This window comes from Oncorhynchus clarkii, chromosome 8 (genome assembly GCF_045791955.1).
Source record: "Oncorhynchus clarkii lewisi isolate Uvic-CL-2024 chromosome 8, UVic_Ocla_1.0, whole genome shotgun sequence".
In the NCBI taxonomy this organism is placed as follows: domain Eukaryota; kingdom Metazoa; phylum Chordata; class Actinopteri; order Salmoniformes; family Salmonidae; genus Oncorhynchus; species Oncorhynchus clarkii.
The window spans coordinates 4,397,812-4,424,550 of NC_092154.1; the positions used below are offsets into that span (position 1 = coordinate 4,397,812).

A 26,739-nucleotide genomic window follows, 5' to 3' on the forward strand; every position below is an offset into this window, starting at 1 on the left:
TTCATCAAGGATCTCTCTGTACTTTGCTCTGTTCATCTTTCCCTTGATCCTGACTAGTCTCCCAGTCCCTGCCGCTGAAAAACATCCCCACAGCATGATGCTGCCACCACTATGCTTCATCGCAGGGATGGTGCCAGGTTTACTCCAGATGTGACGCTTGGCATTCAGGCCAAAGAGTTCAATCTTGGTTTCATCAGACCAGAGAATATTGTTTCTCTTGGTCTGAGAGCCTTTAGGTGCTTTTAGCTAACTTCAAGCGGGCTGTCATGTGCCTTTTACTGAGGAGTGGCTTCTGTCTGGTCAAGACCGTTTTCCCCTGATTGCTTAGTTTGGCCGGGCGGCCAGCTCTAGGAAGAGTCTTGGTGGTTCCAAACTTCTTCAATTTAAGAATGATGGAGGCCACTGTGTTCTTTGGGACCTTCAATGATGAAGACATGTTTTGGTACCCTTTCCCAGATCTGTGCCTCTACACAATCCTGTCTTGGAGCTCTACAGACAATTCCTTTGACATCATGTCTTGTTTTTTTTGCTCTGACATGCCCTGTCAACTGTGGGACAGGTATGTGCCTTTCCAAATCATGTCCAATCAATTGAATTTACCACAGGTAGACTCCAATCAATTGAATTTACCACAGGTGGACTCCAATCAATTGAATTTACCACAGGTGGACTCCAATCAATTGAATTTACCACAGGTAGACTACAATCAATTGAATTTACCACAGGTAGACTCCAATCAATTGAATTTACCACAGGTAGACTCCAATCAATTGAATTTACCCAATCAAGTTGTCAAAATATCTCAAGAATGATCCATGGAAACAGGATGCACCTGAGTTTAGTTTAGAGTCTCGTAGCAAAGGGTCTGAATACTTACTGTAGGTATTTATGTTTTTTATTTTCAATCAATTTGCTAAAAAAAAATCTAAAAACCTGTTTTCGCTTTGTCATTATAGACTATTGTGTTTAGATTGCTGAGGATAATTTAAAAATATATATTTTAAAATAAAGCTGTAATGTAAATCAAGGGGTCTGAATACTTTCTGAAGGCACTGTAAGTAATGTGTGTGAAATGCTTGATAGTGTATGTGATGTAAACAGAGAGGTCTACTTTCTTGGGGACTTGAATATTGACTGGTTTTCATCAAGCTGTCTGCTCAAGAGGAAGCTTCTCACTGTAACCAGTAATCTGGTTCAGAATGTTAATCAACCTACCAGGGCATTTACAAACACTAGAGGAACAAGTTAATCCACATGTATTGATCACATTTTTACTAATACTGTGGAACTTTGTTCTAAAGTTATATCTATACCTATTGGATGATGTGATCACAATATAGTAGCTATATCCAGGAAAGTTTAAAAAACTGTCCATAAAATAGTGCAGAAGAGATCTCACAAAATATTTTGCTGTGACTCATGTGGAAGATGTTAAAAAGAAATATTGGCCTGATGTGATTAATATTGATCATCCAGACTCTGCACTTGAGGAATTTATGAAATGGCTTTTTCCAATTATTGATAAGAATGCACCTGTTAAGAAACTGACTGTTAGAACTGTTAAAACTGCATGGTTGAAAGAGATGTGGCAACAGGAGTGGCTAGTAAGTCTGGCCGCACATCTGATTGGCTGACTTACTGCAAATTGAGATATTATGTGACTAAACTCAACACAAAGAAGAAGAAACTGTATTATGAAGCCAAGATCAACGATATAAAGAATGATGGAAAACACTTTGGATGAAATGATGGTCCGAAAGACAGATTCAACTCCATATTTTATTGCATCAGATGGCTTATTCATCACAAAAACATTTGATGTTGCCAATTCTTTTTATGATTACTTCATTGGCAAAGTGGGCAAACTTAAAAAAAAAAAAAACAATACTAATGAAAGATAACCATTGCAAGTTTGCATTTTGTAAAGTTGGGAAATTATGTATTATGTATTTGGCTAAGGTGTACGTAAACTTCCGACTTCAACTGTAGAGTATATATACACTACCGTTCAAAAGTTTGGGGACACAATGAAATGTCCTTGTTTTTGAAAGAAAAGTGAATTTTTTTGTCCAGTAAAATGACATCAAATTGATCAGAAATACAGTGTAGACGTTTTTACTGTTGTAAATGACTATTGTTGCTGATACTAGAGATTTTTTTATGCAACATCTACATAGGCATACAGAGGTCCATTATCAGCAACCATCACTCCAGTGTTCCAAGGGCACATTGTGTTAGCTAATCCAAGTTTATCATTTTAAAAGGCTAATTGATCATTAGAAAACCCTTTTGCAATTATGTTAGCACAGCTGAAAACTGTTGTACTGATTAAAGAAGCAATAAAACTGGCCTTCTTTGGACTAGTTGACTGGTCCAGACGAGACTAGTGAAGGGAGTAGTAAACAGAACAGCGCAGACTGGCTCTAACCAGAATAGAAAGAAGAGTGGGAGGCCCCTGTGCACAACTGAACAAGAGGACAAGTATATTAGAGCATCTAGTTTGAGAAACAGACGCCTCACAAGTCCTCAACTGGAAGCTTCATTAAATAGTACCCGCAAAACACCAGTCTCAACATCAACAGTGAAGAGGCGACTCCGGGATGCTGGCCTTCTAGGCAGGTTTGCAAAGAAAAAGCCATATCTCTGTCCTGTGTCTGTGTTCTTTTGCCCATCTTAATCTTTTACATTAGTTATCTAGTTGTTATTAGTCCCAACCTTCATTTCCATTCAACCCCTCCCATCTACCTCTTAACACCATCTAGTCCCACCCTTCATCTCCATTCAACCCCTCCCATCTATCTCTTAACACCATCTAGTCCCAACCTTCATTTCCATTCAACCCCTCCCATCTACCTCTTAACACCATCTAGTCCCACCCTTCATCTCCATTCAACCCCTCCCATCTACCTCTTAACACCATCTAATCCCACCCTTCATCTCCATTCAACCCCTCCCATCTATCTCTTAACACCATCTAGTCCCACCCTTCAGGCTCCATTCAACCCCTCCCATCTATCTCTCAACACCATCTAGTCCCACCCTTCAGGCTCCATTCAACCCCTCCCATCTATCTCTTAACACCATCTAGTCCCACCCTTCAGGCTCCATTCAACCCCTCCCATCTACCTCTTAACACCATCCACATTGGATTTCTATTTGCCATATATTTTTCAACTGTTCTATTCCACAAAAGTTCTGAACCTTTCTGTTGACATTGTTTCTACAGATTGTACATTTCAAAAAAAAAATTGTGCTAAAAGTATTATTATATTATTGATCGATTGACTATGACTTTTCAGATCGCCCAGTATTGCTATCTGCAGAGTTAGCTCCAGGGAAATATTGCAATTCTTCGGCCATTCTTGGACCTGTGACCAAAAACAAGCTAAATATGGACAGTACCAAAACAAATGATCTAATGATTCTGTCTGGGAAGGTTGTATCCCCCATTATAAAATATTCTATTCGTTCCAAGAATTTTGTAGAATAATTTAAATGGAAAAATTCTAAGATTTGAATTCGGCGTCGTTTTGCGTATCAGTTCATTAACCATGTGCCATAGAATTGGTACGTCAAAAATCTCTTCCCAACTATTTTGTAATTTATTTGTCACAGCTGTCCATTTTTTTTGTCCTTAAAAGAAACTGGAATTCTTTTTTTTTTATTACAGATTTCTTTAACCAATTATGTGCTTCAATGCAGGGCCGACAGACAAGATCCTTACTTTGTCCCCCTTCTACTTGCCTCTTCCATTTTTGTGGTAATGCTGCATTTAGTTGGTTGTAATTCTGGGTAGAGCAGACATTTCCATATGTCTGTGTTAGCTGCATGTGTGACATAACTCAACCAGTCCTATTTATGATATAATTGACAAAGATTATACTTTAAAAAAAAATCTAATAAATTATGGTTTTATACCAATTATTATATTTGAGTTTAACCATAATATTTGTTGTATTATTTGTTCTGTCTTTTCTGGTGGATTAAACTGAAATTGCAACCAATTTTCTATGACTTGTTTAAAAAATAGGGATATTTGGGAGATTCTTTTCTTTTCAAATAACTGACCGTGAGAGGTTGTAATCTGAATAAAGGAGAGGTTGTAATCTGAATAAAAGGAAAAAAGGCCTTTCTTGAACATGGGGTGAGACATTCTTAATAATTTGCTAGAGAACCCATTCAAATTTAAGTATAACCTTTGTATGACTGAAGCCTTCAGTGAGATGTCTAATGCTTTGATATTCATTATATAAATACTCCTTTAATTTTGTCTGGCTTGCCATTCCAAATAAAATGTAATGTTTTTTTCTCATATCATTTAAAAAACTGTTCGCTAGGTGTAGGCAAAGCCATAAGCAAATAGGTAAACTGGGATATGACTAAAGAGTTAATGAGGGTAAACTGGGATATGACTAAAGAGTTAATGAGGGTAAACTGGGATATGACTAAATAGTTAATGAGGGTAAACTGGGATTTGACTAAAGAGTTAATCAGGGTGAACTGGGATATGACTAAAGAGTTAATCAGGGTAAACTGGGATATGACTAAAGAGTTCATCAGGGTATACTGGGATATGACTAAAGAGTTAATCAAGGTAAACTGGGATATGACTAAATAGTTAATCGGGGTAAACTGGGACATGACTAAATAGTTAATCGGGGTAAACTGGGATATAACTAAAGAGTTAATCAGGGTAAACTGGGATATGGCTAAAGAGTTAATGAGGGTAAACTGGGATATGACTAAAGATTTAATCAGGGTAAACTGGGATATGACTAAAGAGTTAATCAGGGTAAACTGGGATATGACTAAAGAGTTAATCAGGGTAAACTGGGATATGACTAAAGAGTTAATCAGGGTAAACTGGGATATGACTAAAGAGTTAATCAGGGTAAACTGGGATATGACTAAAGAGATAATCAGGGTAAACTGGGATATGACTAAAGATTTAATCAGGGTAAACTGGGATATGACTAAAGAGTTAATCAGGGTAAACTGGGATATGACTAAAGAGTTAATCAGGGTAAACTGGGATATGACTAAAGAGTTAATCAGGGTAAACTGGGATATGACTAAAGAGTTAATCAGGGTAAACTGGGATATGACTAAAGAGTTAATCAGGGTAAACTGGGATATGACTAAAGAGTTAATCAGGGTAAACTGGGATATAACTAAAGAGTTAATCAGGGTAAACTGGGATATGACTAAAGAGTTAATCAGGGTAAACTGGGATATGACTTTCTATTAAAATGTATTGGAGTGTGTCACGTTTCAGGTAAGACCCAAATGCAGACTGTGTTGAAGTAACAATGTTTATTATGGCAACAGGGGAAGGCGAATGACAGGTCAAGGCAGGCAGGGGTCAATACTCCAGAGAGTAGAAAAAGCAGGGTCTGAGACAAAATACTGGTTGACTTGACAAACAAGACGAACTGGCACAGACAGACAGAAAACACAGGTATAAATACCCAGGCGATAAGTTGGGAAGGTGGGTGACACCTGGAGGGGGGGGGGGGGGGGGGGGGGGGGGGCATGACAGAGTGAGATAATTTCTTTCTTTTGGGATATGTTTACATTTTTAGTCATCCAATACTTAATAAAGTACATTTATCAGCATTTGGTTGTTATCCAGAGAGGTTAGAAGAAGTATCTAGATGCTCTATGAGGCTGTGGAGGGATTCTAATTCTAAAAGTATCTAGATGCTCTATGAGGCCGTGGAGGGATTCTAATTCTAAAAGTATCTAGATGCTCTATGAGGCTGTGGAGGGATTCTAGTTCTAAAAGTATCTAGATGCTCTATGAGGCTGTGGAGGGATTCTAATTCTAAAAGTATCTAGATGCTCTATGAGGCTGTGGAGGGATTCTAATTCTAAAAGTATCTAGATCCTCTATGAGGCTGTGGAGGGATTCTAATTCTAAAAGTATCTAGATGCTCTATGAGGCTGTGGAGGGATTCTAATTCTAAAAGTATCTAGATGCTCTATGAGGCTGTGGAGGGATTCTAATTCTAAAAGTATCTAGATGCTCTATGAGGCTGTGGAGGGATTCTAATTCTAAAAGTATCTAGATGCTCTATGAGGCTGTGGAGGGATTCTAATTCTAAAGGTATCTAGATGCTCTATGAGGCTGTGGAGGGATTCTAGTTGTGGATTTAAAAGACAACATGAATCATCAGCGTAAAATAAGACATGTTTGGTCTTTCAGCCTTGGATTAATATCCGCTTGATGTTATAGTTGGATCTGATTTTAATAGCAAACATTTCAATGGTCTTAAAAAAAAATACACCGATAGTGGACAACCTTGTTTTACTCCCCTTAACACACTGTTGAACAACTTCTTTACCAGACCATCAGGCTGTTGAACAGCTTCTATTACCATCAGACTGTTGAACAGCTTCTATTACCATCAGGCTGTTGAACAGCTTCTATCTCCATCAGACTGTTGAACAGCTTCTATCACCATCAGACTGTTGAAGAACTTCTATTACCAGACCATCAGGCTGTTGAACAGCTTCTATCACCATCAGACTGTTGAACAGCTTCTATCACCATCAGAATGTTGAACAGCTTCTATCACCATCAGACTGTTGAACAGCTTCTATTACCATCAGGCTGTTGAACAGCTTCTATTACCATCAGACTGTTGAACAGCTTCTATCTCCATCAGACTGCTGAACAGCTTCTATCACCATCAGACTGTTGAACAGCTTCTATCACCAGACCATCAGACTGTTGAACAGCTTCTATCACCAGACCATCAGACTGTTGAACAGCTTCTATTACCATCAGACTGTTGAACAGCTTCTATTAACATCAGACTGTTGAACAGCTTCTATTACCATCAGACTGTTGAACAGCTTCTATCACCATCAGACTGTTGAACAGCTTATATCACCATCAGACTGTTGAACAGCTTCTATCACCATCAGACTGTTGAACAGCTTCTATTACCATCAGACCGTTGAACAATTTCTATTACCATCAGACTGTTGAACAGCTTCAATCACCATCAGACTGTTGAACAGCTTCTATTACCATCAGACCGTTGAACAATTTCTATTACCATCAGACTGTTGAACAGCTTCTATCACCATCAGACTGTTGAACAGCTTCTATTACCATCAGACTGTTGAACAGCTTCTACTACCAGACCATCAGACTGTTGAACAGCTTCTATTACCATCAGACTGATGAACAGCTTCTATCACCAGACCATCAGACTGTTGAACAGCTTCTATCACCAGACCATCAGACTGTTGAACAGCTTCTATTACTATCAGACTGTTGAACAGCTTCTATCACCAGACCATCAGACTGTTGAACAGCTTCTATCACCAGACCATCAGACTGTTGAACAGCTTCTATTACCAGACCATCAGACTGTTGAACAGCTTCTATCACCATCAGACTGTTGAACAGCTTCTATTACCATCAGACTGTTGAACAGCTTCTATCACCATCAGACTGTTGAACAGCTTCTATCACCATCAGACTGTTGAACAGCTTCTATCACCATCAGACTGTTGAACAGCTTCTATCACCATCAGACTGTTGAACAGCTTCTATTACCATGAGACTGTTGAACAGCTTCTATCACCAGACCATCAGACTGTTGAACAGCTTCTATTACCATCAGACTGTTGAACAGCTTCTATCACCATCAGACTGTTGAACAGCTTCTATCACCAGACCATCAGACTGTTGAACAGCTTCTATTACCAGACCATCAGACTGTTGAACAGCTTCTATCACCATCAGACTGTTGAACAGCTTCTATTACCATCAGACTGTTGAACAGCTTCTATTACCATCAGACTGTTGAACAGCTTCAATCACCATCAGACTGTTGAACAGCTTCTATTACCATCAGACTGTTGAACAGCTTCTATCTCCATCAGACTGTTGGACAGCTTCTATTACCATCAGACTGTTGAACAGCTCCTATTACCATCAGACTGTTGAACAGCTTCTATTACCATCAGACGGTTGAACAGCTCCTATCACCATCAGACTGTTGAACAGCTTCTATCACCATCAGACTGTTGAACAGCTTCTATCACCATCAGACTGTTGAACAGCTTCTATTACCATCAGACTGTTGAACAGCTTCTATTACCATCAGACTGTTGAACAGCTTCTATTACCAGACCATCAGACTGTTGAACAGCTTCTATCACCATCAGACTGTTGAACAGCTTCTATTACTATCAGACTGTTGAACAGCTTCTATCACCAGACCATCAGACTGTTGAACAGCTTCTATCACCAGACCATCAGACTGTTGAACAGCTTCTATTACCAGACCATCAGACTGTTGAACAGCTTCTATCACCATCAGACTGTTGAACAGCTTCTATCACCATCAGACTGTTGAACAGCTTCTATTACCAGACCATCAGACTGTTGAACAGCTTCTATCACCATCAGACTGTTGAACAGCTTCTATCACCATCAGACTGTTGAACAGCTTCTATTACCAGACCATCAGACTGTTAACCAGCTTCTATTACCTTCAGACTGTTGAACAGCTTCTATCACCATCAGAAAAAAAACTATACTGATCCAATTGAAGCTGTAGATTACCATGGAACACAATGAGAAACACCGTCTACACGACAATACTAATTTTCCCATTAGGGTTGATGACATAGGGTGGGTGCCAGGCCTTCCTTTAGAGTCTGCTGCTAAGACAACCCCAATTATCATACAGAGCACGGCTGTAGGAGAGAGGGAGAGAGTGTGTTTGTGTGAGTGTATTTGTGTTTGTGTGTCTGTGTGTCTTTGAGTGTGAGGAAGAATTGGGCTTTCAGTCATTCAGGCCTTGATGTGTAGATAGGCTCCACAGAGATACCTACCACTGGGAGTTCAGCATCAGTTCCATTTCAAATGCAGGGAATCACTCAAATATTAAACTCCCTCCCTCCCTCCCTCCCTCCCTCCCTCCCTCTCTGCACTTAGAGCCGGTTCCCATGCCTCCCATTCTCCCCCTCTCTTCTCCTCCCTCATGAATCCTCTTTCTCTCTGACACCCTGTCCCAGTTCTCTCTGTCCCGGATCTCTCTGTCCCGGATCTCTCTGTCCCAGTTCTCTCTGTCCCGGATCTCTCTGTCCCGGTTCTCTCTGTCCCAGATCTCTCTGTCCCGGTTCTCTCTGTCCCAGATCTCTCTGTCCCGGTTCTCTCTGTCCCAGATCTCTCTGTCCCGGTTCTCTCTGTCCCGGATCTCTCTGTCCCAGTTCTCTCTGTCCCGGATCTCTCTGTCCTGGTTCTCTCTGTCCCAGATCTCTCTAACCCGGGTCTCTCTGTCCCGGGTCTCTCTGTCCCGGATCTCTCTGTCCCGGATCTCTCTGTCCCAGATCTCTCTGTCCCGGTTCTCTCTGTCCCAGATCTCTCTGTCCCGGTTCTCTCTGTCCCGGATCTCTCTGTCCCAGTTCTCTCTGTCCCGGATCTCTCTGTCCTGGTTCTCTCTGTCCCAGATCTCTCTGTCCCGGGTCTCTCTGTCCCGGGTCTCTCTGTCCCGGATCTCTCTGTCCCAGATCTCTCTGTCCTGGTTCTCTCTGTCCCAGATCTCTCCGTCCCGGATCTCTCTGTCCCGGGTCTCTCTGTCCCGGATCTCTCTGTCCCAGATCTCTCTGTCCCGGATCTCTCTGTCCTGGTTCTCTCTGTCCCAGATCTCTCTGTCCCGGGTCTCTCTGTCCCGGGTCTCTCTGTCCCGGGTCTCTCTGTCCCAGATCTCTCTGTCCCGGATCTCTCTGTCCCAGATCTCTCTGTCCCGGATCTCTCTGTCCCAGATCTCTCTGTCCTGGTTCTCTCTGTCCCAGATCTCTCTGTCCCGGATCTCTCTGTCCCGGGTCTCTCTGTCCCGGATCTCTCTGTCCCAGATCTCTCTGTCCCGGATCTCTCTGTCCTGGTTCTCTCTGTCCCAGATCTCTCTGTCCCGGGTCTCTCTGTCCCGGGTCTCTCTGTCCCGGATCTCTCTGTCCCAGATCTCTCTGTCCCAGTTCTCTCTGTCCCGGATCTCTCTGTCCTGGTTCTCTCTGTCCCAGATCTCTCTGTCCCGGGTCTCTCTGTCCCGGGTCTCTCTTTCCCGGATCTCTCTGTCCCAGATCTCTCTGTCCTGGATCCTGTCCTGGTTCTCTTTGTCTACAGTTGCAAAGATTCAGGGACTGTTGTGAACACAATTGCTTTTGAATAAAGTGATGTCTTATATATTATATATATATATATACAGTACAATTCAAAAGTTTGCGGTTTTTCTTTCTTTATTTTTTTTTTACTGTTTTCTACATTGTAGAGATTCTTCAAAGTAGCCATCCTTTGCCTTCATGACAGCTTTGTCCACTCTTTGATTCTACATGTTACTACATGATTCTATATGATTCTACATGATTCTACATGATTTCATATGATTCTACATGTTACTACATGATTCTACATGTTACTCCATGATTCCATATGATTCTACATGATTCCATATGATTCTACATGTCACTACATGATTCTACATGTTACTACATGATTCTACATGATTCTACATGTCACTACATGATTCTACATGATTCTACATGTCACTACATGATTCCATATGATTCTACATGTTACTACATGATTCTATATGATTCTACATGATTCTACATGATTCTACATGTTACTACATGATTCTAAATGATTCTACATGTTACTACATGATTATATATGATTCTACATGATTCTACATGATTCCATATGATTCTACATGTCACTACATGATTCTACATGTTACTACATGATTCCATATGATTCTACATGTTACTACATGATTCTACATGCTTTTACATGTTACTACATGATTCTATATGATTCTACATGTCACTACATGATTCTATATGATTCTACATGTTACTACATGATTCCATATTATTCTACATGTTACTACATGGTTCTATATGATTCTACATGTTACTACATGATTCTATATGATTCTACATGTTACTACATGATTCTACATGTTACTATATGATTCTACATGTCACTACATGATTCCATATGATTCTACATGATTCTACATGTTACTACATGATTCTACATGATTCTACATGTTACTACATGATTCTACATGATTATACATGTCACTACATGATTCTACATGATTCTACATGTCACTACATGATTCCATATGATTCTACATGTTACTACATGATTCTACATGATTCTACATGTTACTACATGGTTCTATATGATTCTACATGTTACTACATGATTCTATATGATTCTTCATGTTACTACATGATTCCATATGATTCTACATGTTACTACATGATTCCATATGATTCTACATGTTACTACATGATTCTACATGATTCTACATGATTCTACATGTTACTACATGATTCCATATGATTCTACATGTCACTACATGATTCCATATGATTCTACATGTTACTACATGATTCCATATGATTCTACATGTTACTACATGATTCTACATGATTCTACATGATTCTACGTGTTACTACATGATTCCATATGATTCTACATGTCACTACATGATTCCATATGATTCTACATGTTACTACATGATTCTACATGATTCTAAATGTCACTACATGATTCCATATGATTCTACATGTCACTACATGATTCCATATGATTCTACATGATTCCATATGATTCTACATGTTACTACATGATTCCATATGATTCTACATGTCACTACATGATTCCATATGATTCTACATGTCACTACATGATTCCATATGATTCTACATGTTACTATATGATTCTACATGATTCCATATGAATCTACATGTTTGACTGGTACTGTTTGTCTTATGCTGTCTGTCTCTAACCAAAACCTGGGCCCATATCCACAGAGCCTCGGAGTAGGAGTGCTCCCTCTGAGATCAGTTAGGCCTTTCCGTTTGTAATGAAAAAACAGTAGGGACCTGATCCTAGATCAGCAATCCTACTTTGAGACGATTTGTGGATACGGTCCCTGGTTCCTGAGGTGGGCTGTGATACAGTCCCTGGTTCCTGAGGTGGGCTGTGATACGGTCCCTGGTTCCTGAGGTGGGCTGTGATACAGTCCCTGGTTCCTGAGGTGGGCTGTGATGTCCCTGTGTATTTGAGTCGTGTCTGTGTGTGTGTGTGTTTGTGTGTGTTGATGATGTGTGGCATGATGTGTTGGTAGCAATATCACACACACACACACACACACACACAAACACACACACGTACACACCCTTGTGTGAGTGTAATTATGGCAGACGCCTGTGAAATGTCAGTTTGGCAAACAGAGAATCGCTCCCTGTAAATAATTGAACAGCCCTTTAGTTCTCACAAACACAAACGCACACACACACACACCACACACCACACACACACACACACACACACACACACCACACACCATGTATACAGCGTCTAACCAATAATTAACCATGTGGTTCATTTGCACCTTGTTAACATGCTAAGCAAAGTGATGATAGCAAAAACATAGTTTGTTTCTTTCTTTTTATAGATGTTGTTCATTCTTAAAAAACTCCCCTTTTTTCAATTGAATTCAAGTCTGGTTATAATGGATCCAGGGCTGGTTATAATGGATCCAGGGCTGGTTATAATGGATCCAGGGCTGGTTATAATGGATCCAGGGCTGGTTATAATGGATCCAGGGCTGGTTATAATGGATCCAGGGCTGGTTAAAATGGATCCAGGGTTGGTTATAATGGATCCAGGGCTGGTTATAATGGATCCAGGGCTGGTTATAATTGATCCATGGCTGGTTATAATGGATCCAGGGCTGGTTATAATGGATCCAGGGCTGGTTATAATGGATCCAGGGCTGGTTATAATGGATCCAGGGTTGGTTATAATGGATCCAGGGTTGGTTATAATGGATCCAGGGCTGGTTATAATGGATCCAGGGCTGGTTATAATGGATCCAGGGCTGGTTATAATGGATCCAGGGCTGGTTATAATGGATCCAGGGCTGGTTATAATGGATCCAGGGCTGGTTAAAATGGATCCAGGGTTGGTTATAATGGATCCAGGACTGGTTATAATGGGTCCAGGGTTGGTTATAATGGATCCAGGACTGGTTATAATGGGGAGAGGAGGAGAGCATCTGTTTCCTTTTCTCCTCTACTGTACAGCACCATATTCACCCATGATGCATCAGTACAGTAGCTTTGGTCCAGTACTCATTAAATTGTTGTTGGTGGTTGTACTAGATTATCCTCTAATAACACACGTAGCTCCACTTTATTTGTCATCATTGATTGTAATAGGAAGCGTTCAGTTCAATGGCTGATGGTTGAGGGCAATGCCGGACGCCCGGTTAGTAGTGCAGTTGGGCCGTGAGGAGTCATGGGCAAAACGAGGCCTCCTGGAACTAATACTGACCACTAAACAATAACACACACACACACACGCACACACACACACACGCACGCACACACACACACGTATACACAAACACACACACACATACGCACGACCGCGAACGCGCGCACACACGCACACACATACACACAAACACACACACATATATATATATATATACACACACAAACACACACACAAGCACGCACATGAACAGGCGCACACACGCATACACATACACACAAACACACACATACAGTGCCTTGCGAAAGTATTCGGCCCCCTTGAACTTTGCGACCTTTTGCCACATTTCAGGCTTCAAACATAAAGATATAAAACTGTATTTTTTTGTGAAGAATCAACAACAAGTGGGACACAATCATGAAGTGGAACGACATTTATTGGATATTTCAAACTTTTTTAACAAATCAAAAACTGAAAAATTGGGCGTGCAAAATTATTCAGCCCCTTTACTTTCAGTGCAGCAAACTCTCTCCAGAAGTTCAGTGAGGATCTCTGAATGATCCAATGTTGACCTAAATGACTAATGATGATAAATACAATCCACCTGTGTGTAATCAAGTCTCCGTATAAATGCACCTGCACTGTGATAGTCTCAGAGGTCCGTTAAAAGCGCAGAGAGCATCATGAAGAACAAGGAACACACCAGGCAGGTCCGAGATACTGTTGTGAAGAAGTTTAAAGCCGGATTTGGATACAAAAAGATTTCCCAAGCTTTAAACATCCCAAGGAGCACTGTGCAAGCGATAATATTGAAATGGAAGGAGTATCAGACCACTGCAAATCTACCAAGACCTGGCCGTCCCTCTAAACTTTCAGCTCATACAAGAAGAAGACTGATCAGAGATGCAGCCAAGAGGCCCATGATCACTCTGGATGAACTGCAGAGATCTACAGCTGAGGTGGGAGACTCTGTCCATAGGACAACAATCAGTCGAATATTGCACAAATCTGGCCTTTATGGAAGAGTGGCAAGAAGAAAGCCATTTCTTAAAGATATCCATAAAAAGTGTTGTTTAAAGTTTGCCACAAGCCACCTGGGAGACACACCAAACATATGGAAGAAGGTGCTCTGGTCAGATGAAACCAAAATTGAACTTTTTGGCAACAATGCAAAACGTTATGTTTGGCGTAAAAGCAACACAGCTGAATACACCATCCCCACTGTCAAACATGGTGGTGGCAGCATCATGGTTTGGGCCTGCTTTTCTTCAGCAGGGACAGGGAAGATGGTTAAAATTGATGGGAAGATGGATGGAGCCAAATACTGGACCATGCTGGAAGAAAACCTGATGGAGTCTGCAAAAGACCTGAGACTGGGACGGAGATTTGTCTTCCAACAAGACAATGATCCAAAACATAAAGCAAAATCTACAATGGAATGGTTCAAAAATAAACATATCCAGGTGATAGAATGGCCAAGTCAAAGTCCAGACCTGAATCCAATCGAGAATCTGTGGAAAGAACTGAAAACTGCTGTTCACAAATGCTCTCCATCCAACCTCACTGAGCTCAAGCTGTTTTGCAAGGAGGAATGGGAAAAAATGTCAGTCTCTCGATGTGCAAAACTGATAGAGACATACCCCAAGCGACTTACAGCTGTAATCGCAGCAAAAGGTGGCGCTACAAAGTATTAATTTAAGGGGGCTGAATAATTTTGCACGCCCAATTTTTCAGTTTTTGATTTGTTAAAAAAGTTTGAAATATCCAATAAATGTCGTTCCACTTCATGATTGTGTCCCACTTGTTGTTGATTCTTCACAAAAAAATACAGTTTTATGTCTTTATGTTTGAAGCCTGAAATGTGGCAAAAGGTCGCAAAGTTCAAGGGGGCCGAATACTTTCGCAAGGCACTGTATATACACACACACACACACACACACACACACACACACACACACACACAAACACATACACACACACACACACACACATATAAACACACACACAGGAGAGTGTTTGGGTTGATGTGATTTCAGATGGTAATGAGTGATGTGTTTGTTTGGTTGGGAGACTGTTTGGGTGTGGGTGGGCGAACGAGTGTGTGTGTGTGTGTCAGAGATGTTAGATTGTTAATATTAATTTTTATCATGTGACAGATTAATGGACTCATTTGGCTATTCAATTGTAATTCTGATTGACCAGCAAGCAACAGACAGGGTGATTTACCAACAGACAGGGTGATTTACCAACAGACAGGGTGATTTACCAACAGACAGGGTAATTTACCAGCAGACAGGGTGATTTACCAGCAGACAACAGACAGGGTGATTTACCAACAGACAACAGACAGGGTGATTTACCAACAGACAGGGTGATTTACCAACAGACAGGGTGATTTACCAACAGACAGGGTGATTTACCAACAGACAGGGTGATTTACCAACAGACAGGGTGATTTACCAGCAGACAGGGTGATTTACCAGCAGACAACAGACAGGGTGATTTACCAACAGACAACAGACAGGGTGATTTACCAACAGACAGGGTGATTTACCAGCAGACAGGGTGATTTACCAACAGACAACAGACAGGGTGATTTAACAACAGACAGGGTGATTTACCAACAGACAGGGTGATTTACCAACAGACAGGGTGATTTACCAGCAGACAGGGTGATTTACCAACAGACAACAGACAGGGTGATTTAACAACAGACAGGGTGATTTACCAACAGACAGGGTGATTTACCAGCAGACAGGGTGATTTACCAGCAGACAGGGTGATTTACCAACAGACAGGGTGATTTACCAACAGACAGGGTGATTTACCAACAGACAGGGTGATTTACCAACAGACAGGGTGATTTACCAGCAGACAGGGTGATTTACCAGCAGACAGGGTGATTTACCAACAGACAGGGTGATTTAACAACAGACAGGGTGATTTACCAGCAGACAGGGTGATTTACCAGCAGACAGGGTGATTTACCAACAGACAGGGTGATTTACCAACAGACAGGGTGATTTACCAACAGACAGGGTGATATACCAATAGGCAGCTCTCAGGCAGGGCAGCTCTCAGGCAGGGCAGCTCTCAGGCAGGGCTGCTATCAACCAGGTCAGAGCAGCTCTCATGTCTGTGTGTGTGTGTGTGTGTGTGTGTCTCTCTGTGGGTGTGTATGTCTGTGTCTGTGTGTGTGTCTCTGTGTGTGTGTGTGTGTGTGTCTCTATGTGTGTTTGTGTGTCTCTGTGTGGGTGTCTCTCGCTCTCTCTCTCTCTCTGTGTGTCAATCTCTCTCTCTGTGTGTGTGTCTCTCTCTTTCTGTGTGTGTGTGTGTCTCTCTCTGTGTGTGTGTGTGTGTCTCTCTCTCTCTCTCTCTGTGTGTGTGTGTCTCTCTCTCTGTGTGTGTGTGTGTGTGTGTGTGTGTGTGTGTGTGTGTGTGTGTGTGTGTGTGTTCGGTGGTGGTGGAGGGGAGGGGGGAAGGCATGGGTGGGTTAGAGAGTCAGGTCATCAACTCATCCAGCCATCATTGATCTATTAGCTGTCAAAACCTCTCCCTCGTCTCTACCTGTCTTTCCCCACCTCTCTCTCTCTCCCCCCTCTCTCTCTCTCTCTCTCTCTCTCTCTCTCTCTCTCTCTCTCTCTCTCTCTCTCTCTCTCTCTCTCTCTCTCTCTCTCTCTCTCTCTCAATTCAATTCAATTCAATTCAATTCAAGGGCTTTATTGGCATGGGAAACATTGCCAAAGCAAGTGAAATAGATAATAAACAAAAGTGAAGGGCAAGGCAGCTCTCTCTTCCTGTCTCTCTCTCTCTCTCTCCCTCTCCCTCCCCCTGTCTCTCTACCTCCATCTCTCTCTCTCTCTTCCTCTCTCTCCCGTCTCTCCCCCCACCACTAATCCCTCCCCTTCACTACATTCTTCGAAAAAAGGGTTCCAAAAGGGTTCTTCGGCTGTCCCCATGGAAACTGTTTTCGGGTTCCAGGAAGAACCCTTTTTGGTTCCATGTGTTCCATTGGTTCAGGTCTCTACTCTCCCTCTCTCTCCTCCCCTTCTCTCTCCTCCCCTTCTCTCTCCTCCCCTTCTCTCCTCCCCTTCTCTCTCTTACCCTTCTCTCTCCTCCCCTTCTCTCTCCTCCCCTTCTCTCTCCTACCCTTCTCTCCTCCCCTTCTCTCTCCTCCCCTTCTTTCTCCTCCCCTTCTCTCTCCTCCCCTTCTCTCCCCTCCCCTTCTCTCTCCTACCCTTCTCTCTCCATCTTGCCCCCAGTTTGAATAACATGGTAATGACTAGTGATTGCAGCTTTGTGCAGACTGTAGACTCTGAGCCCTGGAGGTCAGAAAATACACTAACAGTCTGACACACACACGCTCGCACACACACACACACACACACACACACACACACATTACATACGCACACACACACACACACACACACACACACACACACACACACACACACACACACACACACACACACACACACACACACACACACACACACACACACAAACACATACATACATTACATACACACATTACATGCACACACACACACACACAAATTACACACACACACAGATCATTTGAAGCTGAAAGAGTCAACACCTTCAGCCAGCATGACTGAATGGATCATTTCAGTGTGTCCTTTAGGGGCTGGGTGTGTGTCTATGTGTGTGAACAAAACGTGTGTATGTGTGCGTGTGTGTGCGTGTTGGTGCGTGTATGTGTGTGTGTGTGTGCATGTCTGTGTGTGTTTGTCCAGGGAAAGCAGCACACACACACACACACACACACACACACACACACACACACACACACACACACACCTTGTTAACATGCTAAGCTAACTGCTGACAGCGAAAACAGTGTTAACATGCTAAGCTAACTGCTGACAGTGAAAACAGTGTTAACATGCTAAGCTAACTGCTGACAGTGAAAACAGTGTTAACATGCTAAGCTAACTGCTGACAGTGAAAACAGTGTTAACATGCTAAGCTAACTGCTGACAGCAAAAACAGTGTTAACATGCTAAGCTAACTGCTGACAGTGAAAACAGTGTTAACATGCTAAGCTAACTGCTGACAGTGAAAACAGTGTTAATTAACATGCTAAGCTAACTGCTGACAGTGAAAACAGTGTTAACATGCTAAGCTAACTGCTGACAGTGAAAACAGTGTTAACATGCTAAGCTAACTGCTGACAGTGAAAACAGTGTTAACATGCTAAGCTAACTGCTGACAGTGCAAACAGTGTTAACATGCTAAGCTAACTGCTGACAGTGAAAACAGTGTTAACATGCTAAGCTAACTGCTGACAGTGAAAACAGTGTTAACATGCTAAGCTAACTGCTGACAGTGAAAAAATTGCTAACATGCTAAGCTAACTGCTGACAGTGAAAAACAGTGACTTTCTCACGCTGCTTTAAGCTACCGTTCCTCCTCAACTCCAGGATAAATTGATGACTTCCTCACATTCAGTCTAAATGGATTTGTTCAGCAGAGGTTTTATATGGAACGCAGCAAGATTACTGGAACGCTTAATCAGAAAGGTTTAAAAAAAAAAGAAGCTTAACATTTATCAGAGAGAAAGAGAGAGACGACAGAGCAGGAACAAACTACAGTTAGAGAGGGAATCTTTTTGGCGTAGCGCAGAGAGGAGGTGGGTGGGGGGGAGAGAGGAATCAAACATTTCTTCTTCTCTGGTTTCTCCATGCATGTGTTGATTAATTTCTCCTTATTTTAATCTTTGTCGTGATTTGGGGACTGCTCGTGACACAGCAGAGAAAGAGGGGGAGGAGAGAGGAGGATGGGGAGAAGGGGGTTTCTGCTTTGGCGTGTCTACTATCCAGCAATGGTTGTGGTGTTGAGGTGTTGAGGTGTTGTGGTGTTGTAGTGTTGAGGTGTGTTGAGGTGTGATGTGGTGTGGTGTTGTGGTGTTGTAGTGTTGAGGTGTGTTGAGGTGTGATGTGGTGTGGTGTTGTGGTGTTGTAGTGTTGAGGTGTGTTGAGGTGTGTTGAGGTGTGATGTGGTGTGGTGTTGTGGTGTTGAGGTGTTGTGGTGTTGTAGTGTTGAGGTGTGTTGAGGTGTGTTGAGGTGTGATGTAGTGTGGTGTTGTAGTGTTGAGGTGTGGTGTTGAGGTGTGTTGTGGTGTTGTTTTGTGGTGTTGTGGTGTGATGTGGTGTTGAGGTGTGTTGTGGTGTTGTGGTATTGAGGTGTGTTGTGGTGTTGAGGTGTGTTGTGGTGTTGAGGTGTGGTGTTGAGGTATGGTGTGTTGTGGTGTTGAGGTGTGGTGTTGAGGTGTGGTGTGTTGTGGTGTTGAGATGTGGTGTAGAGGTGTAGTGTTGAGGTGTGTTGTGGTGTTGTGTTGTGGTGTTGTGGTGTGGTGTGTTGTGATGTTGTGGTGTTGAGGTGTGGTGTGTTGTGGTGTTGAGGTGTGGTGTTGAGGTGTGGTGTTGAGGTGTTGTGGTGTTGAGGTGTGGTGCTGTGTGTTGTGGTGTGTTGTGGTGTTGAGATGTGGTGTGGTGTTGAGGTGAGGTGTGTTGTGGTGTGTTGTGGAGTTGAGGTGTGGTGTGGTGTTGAGGTGTGGTGTTGAGGTTTGTTGTGGTGTGATGTTGAGGTGTGGTGTGGTGGGGTGTGGTGTCGGGGTGTGTTGTGGCGGGTGTCGGGGTGTGTTGTGGTGGGTGTCGGGGTGTGTTGTGATGTGGTGTTGAGGTGTGTTGTGGTGGGGTGTCGGGTGTGGTGTGGTGTGGAGGTGTGGTGTGGTGGGGTGTCGGGGTGTGTTGTGGTGGGTGTCGGGGTGTGTTGTGGTGGGTGTCGGGGTGTGTTGTGGTGGGTGTCGGGGTGTGGTGTGGTGGGGTGTCGGGGTGTGTTGTGGTGGGTGTCGGGGTGTGTTGTGGTGGGTGTCGGGGTGTGGTGTGGTGGGGTGTCGGGGTGTGTTGTGGTGGGGTGTCGGGGTGTGTTGTGGTGGGGTGTCGGGGTGTGTTGTGGTGTGTTGTGGTGGGGTGTCGGGGTGTGTTGTGGTGTGTTGTGGTGGGGTGTCGGGGTGTGTTGTGGTGTGTTGTCGGGTGTGTTGTGGTGGGGTGTCGGGGTGTGTTGTGGTGGGGATTTGGGGACTGCTCGTGACACAGCAGAGAAAGAGGGGGAGGAGAGAGGAGGATGGGGAGTAGGGGGTTTCTGCTTTGGCGTATCTACTTTCTCTGCATTCTGATCCAGCAATGGTTGTGGTGTTGAGGTGTTGAGGTGTTGTGGTGTTGTAGTGTTGAGGAGTGTTGAGGTGTGATGTGGTGTGGTGTTGTGGTGTTGTAGTGTTGAGGTGTGTTGAGATGTGATGTGGTGTGGTGTTGTGGTGTTGTAGTGTTGAGGTGTGTTGAGGTGTGATGTGGTGTGGTGTTGTGGTGTTGAGGTGTTGTGGTGTTGTAGTGTTGAGGTGTGTTGAGGTGTGTTGAGGTGTGATGTAGTGTGGTGTTGTAGTGTTGAGGTGTGGTGTAGAGGTGTGGTGTTGAGGTGTGTTGTGGTGTTGTGTTGTGGTGTTGTGGTGTGATGTGGTGTTGAGATGTGGTGTGGTGTTGAGGTGTGGTGTGGTGTTGAGGTGTGTTGTGGTGTGTTGTGGAGTTGAGGTGTGGTGTTGAGGTTTGTTGTGGTGTGGTGTTGAGGTGTGTTGTGGTGGGGTGTCAGGTGTGTTGTGGTGTGGTGTTGAGGTGTGGTGTGGTGGGGTGTGGTGTTGGGGTGTGTTGTGGTGGGTGTCGGAGTGTGTTGTGATATGGTGTTGAGGTGTGTTGTGGTGGGGTGTCGGGTGTGGTGTGGTGTGGAGGTGTGGTGTGGTGGGGTGTCGGGGTGTGTTGTGATGGGGTGTCGGGGTGTGTTGTGGTGGGTGTCGGGGTGTGTTGTGGTGGGGTGTCGGGGTGTGTTGTGGTGGGTGTCGGGGTGTGTTGTGGTGGGAGTCGGGGTGTGTTGTGGTGGGTGTCGGGGTGTGTTGTGGTGGGAGTCGGGTGTGTTGTGGTGGGGTGTCGGGGTGTGTTGTGGTGGGTGTTGGGGTGTGTTGTGGTGGGGTGTCGGGGTGTGTTGTGGTGGGGTGTCGGGGTGTGTTGTGGTGGGGTGTCGGGGTGTGTTGTGGTGGGTGTCGGGGTGTGTTGTGGTGGGAGTCGGGGTGTGTTGTGGTGGGTGACGGGGTGTGTTGTGGTGGGTGTCGGGGTGTGTTGTGGTGGGAGTCGGGTGTGTTGTGGTGGGGTGTCGGGGTGTGTTGTGGTGGGTGTTGGGGTGTGTTGTGGTGGGGTGTCGGGGTGTGTTGTGGTGGGGTGTCGGGGTGTGTTGTGGTGGGGTGTTGGGGTGTGTTGTGGTGGGGTGTCGGGGTGTGTTGTGGTGGGGTGTCGGGGTGTGTTGTGGTGGGTGTCGGGGTGTGTTGTGGTGGGAGTCGGGTGTGTTGTGGTGGGTGACGGGGTGTGTTGTGGTGGGAGTCGGGGTGTGCTGTGGTGGGGTGTCGGGGTGTGTTGTGGTGGGTGTCGGGGTGTGTTGTGGTGGGGTGTCGGGGTGTGTTGTGGTGGGTGTCGGGGTGTGTTGTGGTGGGGTGTCGGGGTGTGTTGTGGTGGGTGTCGGGGTGTGTTGTGGTGGGAGTCGGGGTGTGTTGTGGTGGGTGACGGGGTGTGTTGTGGTGGGTGTCGGGGTGTGTTGTGGTGGGAGTCGGGGTGTGTTGTGGTGGGGTGTCGGGGTGTGTTGTGGTGGGTGTCGGGGTGTGTTGTGGTGGGGTGTCGGGGTGTGTTGTGGTGGGGTGTCGGGGTGTGTTGTGGTGGGGTGTCGGGGTGTGTTGTGGTGGGTGTTGGGGTGTGTTGTGGTGGGGTGTCGGGGTGTGTTGTGGTGGGGTGTCGGGGTGTGTTGTGGTGGGGTGTCGGGGTGTGTTGTGGTGGGGTGTCGGGGTGTGTTGTGGTGGGTGTCGGGGTGTGTTGTGGTGTGCCATGTCATGTTGTGTCGTGTTGTAGCCACTGAATGTTGAAACCATCCTATTTTAAATGGTGTATTGAGGGTTGGTAGCTGATGCCAACACTGACCTAGTTTTACTGGAATATGAGAGAGAGAGAGAGAGAGAGAGAGAGAGAGAGAGAGAGAGAGAGAGAGAGAGAGAGAGAGATGAATGAATGTCAGGTTTAAACAGAAACAGCCCCAATCGTCAAAAATCATAAAAAAACGACGTGCTATTACCATTCAGTTTTCTCGCGGCTGGCTAGGGCTCTGTCATCTGCTGTGGTGCAGTGGTCTAAAGCAGTGTGCACTGGCTCTGTTCAATCACAATGCTGGTCCTTTTAAATCTTTGGGGTGAGCACAGAGGACGACATATGTCAATGTTCACGGGATCTTTCCTCCGTCTATTTCTAGTGATTTGTCTGACTATAGTACTCCACTCTACACAACAGAACAGAACGGCACCGTACTCTATTGTGTAACCAACCATGGTGGACCAAATGGTGCCAAAAAAAATCTATTTTCAATTCAATTTAAATTGAAGGGCTTTGTAATTTTGTAATTTTTGTTAGGATCCTCATTTGCTATTGCAGTAACGCTAGCTAATCGTCCTGGGGTCCAACGCCAATTAACAAGACATTACAAACAACCACAAATCAAGCATTCAACAAGTACACTTGTATGCTTTCTATTTCCTGTCCAGTCACATGGTCTATCACATTAGATGTTCTTTCTATTTCCTGTCCAGTCATATGGTCTATCACATTAGATGTTCTTTCTATTTCCTGTCCAGTCATATGGTCTATCACATTAGATGTTCTTTCTATTTCCTGTCCAGTCATATGGTCTATCACATTAGATGTTCTTTCTATTTCCTGTCCAGTCATATGGTCTGTCACATTAGATGTTCTTTCTATTTCCTGTCCAGTCATATGGTCTATCACATTAGATGTTCTTTCTATTTCCTGTCCAGTCATATGGTCTATCACATTAGATGTTCTTTCTATTTCCTGTCCAGTCATATGGTCTAATGCATCAGATGTTGTTTCTATTTCCTGTCCAGTCATATGGTCAAATGCATTAGATGTTCTTTCTATTTCCTGTCCAGTCATATGGTCTATCTCATTAGATGTTCTTTCTATTTCCTGTCCAGTCATATGGTCAAATGCATTAGATGTTGTTTCTATTTCCTGTCCAGTCATATGGTCTAATGCATCAGATGTTGTTTCTATTTCCTGTCCAGTCATATGGTCAAATGCATTAGATGTTCTTTCTATTTCCTGTCCAGTCATATGGTCTATCACGTTAGATGTTCTTTCCATTTCCTGTCCAGTCATATGGTCTATCGCATTAGATGTTCATTTATTTAAAAAAAAAAGAATTCAACACCAATTTGTTCATATCAACCCACTCAGACACCATTCTTAGTTCACTGCTCGGTACATCTGTTAGCTCATTACATTCTGATGCTGCGCTAAACATTGTAGTCATTAGCATACATGACCACTCTTGTTCATTACTGAAGGTAAATAATTAGTATAGAAGGGGGCCTAGGCAGCTTCCTTGAGGAACACCACAGTTTATATCTTTATTGTTTGAAAAGATGCCATTAAATAAAACGTTTTGCCTTCTCCTGGATTGATAGCTTTCCATCCATGACAGTGCTGCAGACTTAAAACCATAACATTTGAGTTTACCTAGTAACAGTTTATGATCAACTACATTAAAAGCAACACTGCACCAACTAACTTCCTGTCTTCCATACTCATTAACCAATCATCTGTCATTTCTGCTAAGGCCGTACTCGTAGAAGGCTCTTCTTGGTATACATGTTAACATGTTTATGTTGCCAAAGCAAGTGAATTTCAAAAGTGAAATAAACAATACAAATTAACAGTAAACATTACACTCACAAAAGTTCCAAAGTAATAAAGACATTACAAATGTCATATTATGTGTATATATAAAGTGTTGTAACGATGTGCAAATAGTTAAAGTACAAAAGGGAAAATAAATAAACATATATATGGGTTGTATTTACAGTGGTGTTTGTTCTTCACTGGTTGCCCTTTTCTTGTGGCAACAGGTCACAAATCTTGCTGCTGTGATGGAACACTGGTATTTCACCCAGGAGATATGGAATTTAATCAAAATTGGGTTTGTTTAAAAATTATTTGTGGATCTGTGCAATCGGAGGGAAATATAAGAATTTGTTCTTAACTGACTTGCCTAGTTAAATAAAGGTTCCATTTGGCAGGAGGTTAGGAAGTGCAGCTCAGTTTACACCTCATTTTGTGGGCAGTGAGCACATGGCCTGTCTTCTCTTGAGAGCCATGTCTGCCTACGGCGGCCTTTCTCAATAGCAAGGCTATGCTCACTGAGTCTGTACATAGTCAACACTTTCCTTAAGTTTTATCAGTCACAGTGGACAGGTATTCTGCCACTGTGTACTCTCTGTTTAGGGCCAAATAGTATTCTAGTTTGCTCAGTTTTTTTGTTAATTCTTTCCAATGTGTCAAGTAATTATCTTTTTGTTTTCTCATGATTTGGTTGAGTCTAATTGTGTTGCTGTCCTGGTTAATTAAGGATCGGTGTCCTGCTAGCGTGACAACTTCCGGTGAAACTGGAAGGTGAGCAATTCAAATAAATAATCAGAAATATTATGGATTTTAAACATTTAGGTGTCTTATATCAGCTGAAAGCTTAAATTCTGTTAATCTAACTGCACTGTCTGATTTACGGTAGCTACTAGAGCGAAAACATGCCATGCGATTGTTTGAGGACGGCGCCCCACATCAAAATATTTTCCATCGGCACAGGTCTCCTACATTCACATATAATGATGAATTAGTCACTTACCTTTTGAAAATGTTCCTCTGATTTGTCATCCAAAGGGTCCTAGCTGTAAGATAGGTAGTGTCGTTTTGTTAGATAAAATCCTTCTATATATCCCAAAAAGTCAATTTGAGTGATCCACTCGTTCAAATTGCTGGGAAAGGAATCCAAATATCTACCCCTAAACTTTGTTTCAACAAGTCAAAATAATTTGTATTTACTCCTCAGATACCCTGAAATGTAATCAAACTATAATACTTCTTACGGAAAGAAGTATGTTTAATACGAAACCGATTTTCGCAGGTGAGTAATGTCTTACGCACTAACCAGAATTTCCAAGACTGTGTCCTTTCACTAAAACTGATATTTCTTATTTGTTTTTGAAGTTACAAGCCTGAAACCTTGAACTTAGACTGCTGACACCCTGTGGAAACCCATGGGAATTGCATCCAGGGAGCTGCATTTATAAAAGGATGGTCTCTCAAAAGAAAAAAAAAGATTTCTGGTGTTTTTTCTTTGGATTTTCTCCTACCGTATCAATTGTGTTATAGTCTCCTACATTATTTTAACATTTCTACAAACTTCAAAGTGTTTTCTTTCCAATGGTACCAATTATATGCATATCCTGGCTTCAGGACCTGAGCAACAGGCAGTTTACTTTGGGCACGTCATTCAGACAGGAAGTGGAGGAAAAAAGGGGCATAGCCCTAAGAAGTTTTAATTAACAGAGCCCCAGGACCAGCTTGCTTAGGGGACTCTTCTCCAGGTTCATCTCTCTGTAGGTGATGGCTTTGTTATGGAAGGTTTAAGAATCGCTTCCTTTCAGGTGGTTGTAGAATTTAACGGCTATTTTCTGGATTTTGATAATTAGTGGCTATTTTATTTTTGCAGTGGTATTGGTATTTGTCCCATTTTGTGAATTCTTGGTTGGTGAGCGGACCCCAGACCTCATAACCATAAAAGGCAATGATTTCTGAAACTAATTCAAGTATTTTTTTGCCAGATCCTAAATGGTTTGTTGAATTTTAAGTTCCTTTTGATGGCAGAGAAGCTGTTCTTAAATGGACGAAGTTAGGAACCACCACGACTCTTCCTAGAGCTGTACATCCGGCCAAATTGAGCAATTGGGGAGAAGGGCCTGGGTCAGGGAGGTGACCAAGAACCCGATGGTCACTCTGACAGAGTTCCAGAGTTCCTCTGTGGATATGGGAGAACCTTTCAGAAGGACAACCATCTCTGCAGCACTCCACCAATCAGGCCTTTATGGTAGACTGGTCAGATGGAAGCCACTCCTCAGTAAAAGGCACATGACAGCCCGCTTAGAGTTTGTCAAAAGATACCTAAAGGACTCTCAGACCATGTAAAACAGCATTTTCTGGTCTGATTAAATCAAGACTGAACTCTTTGGCCTGAATGCCAAGCATCATGTCTGGAGGAAACCTGGCACCATCCCTATAGTGAAGCATGGTGGTGGCAGCATCATGCTGTGGGGATGTTTTTCAGCATCAGCACCTTAGAGACTAGTCAGGATCGAGGGAAAAATGAATGGAGCAAAGTACAGAGAGATCCTTGATGAAAACCTGCTCCAGACTGCTCAGGACCTCAGACTGTGGTGAAGGTTCACCTTCCAACAG

General features: G+C 43.2%; 1 protein-coding gene across 1 annotated transcript in view; it reads left to right on the plus strand.

Annotated features, from left to right (window-relative positions):
* Positions 1-26,739, plus strand: part of LOC139415471 (XK-related protein 6-like) — a 157,355-nt gene that overhangs the window by 75,172 nt on the left and 55,444 nt on the right. The gene's annotated exons all lie outside the window — the stretch shown is intronic.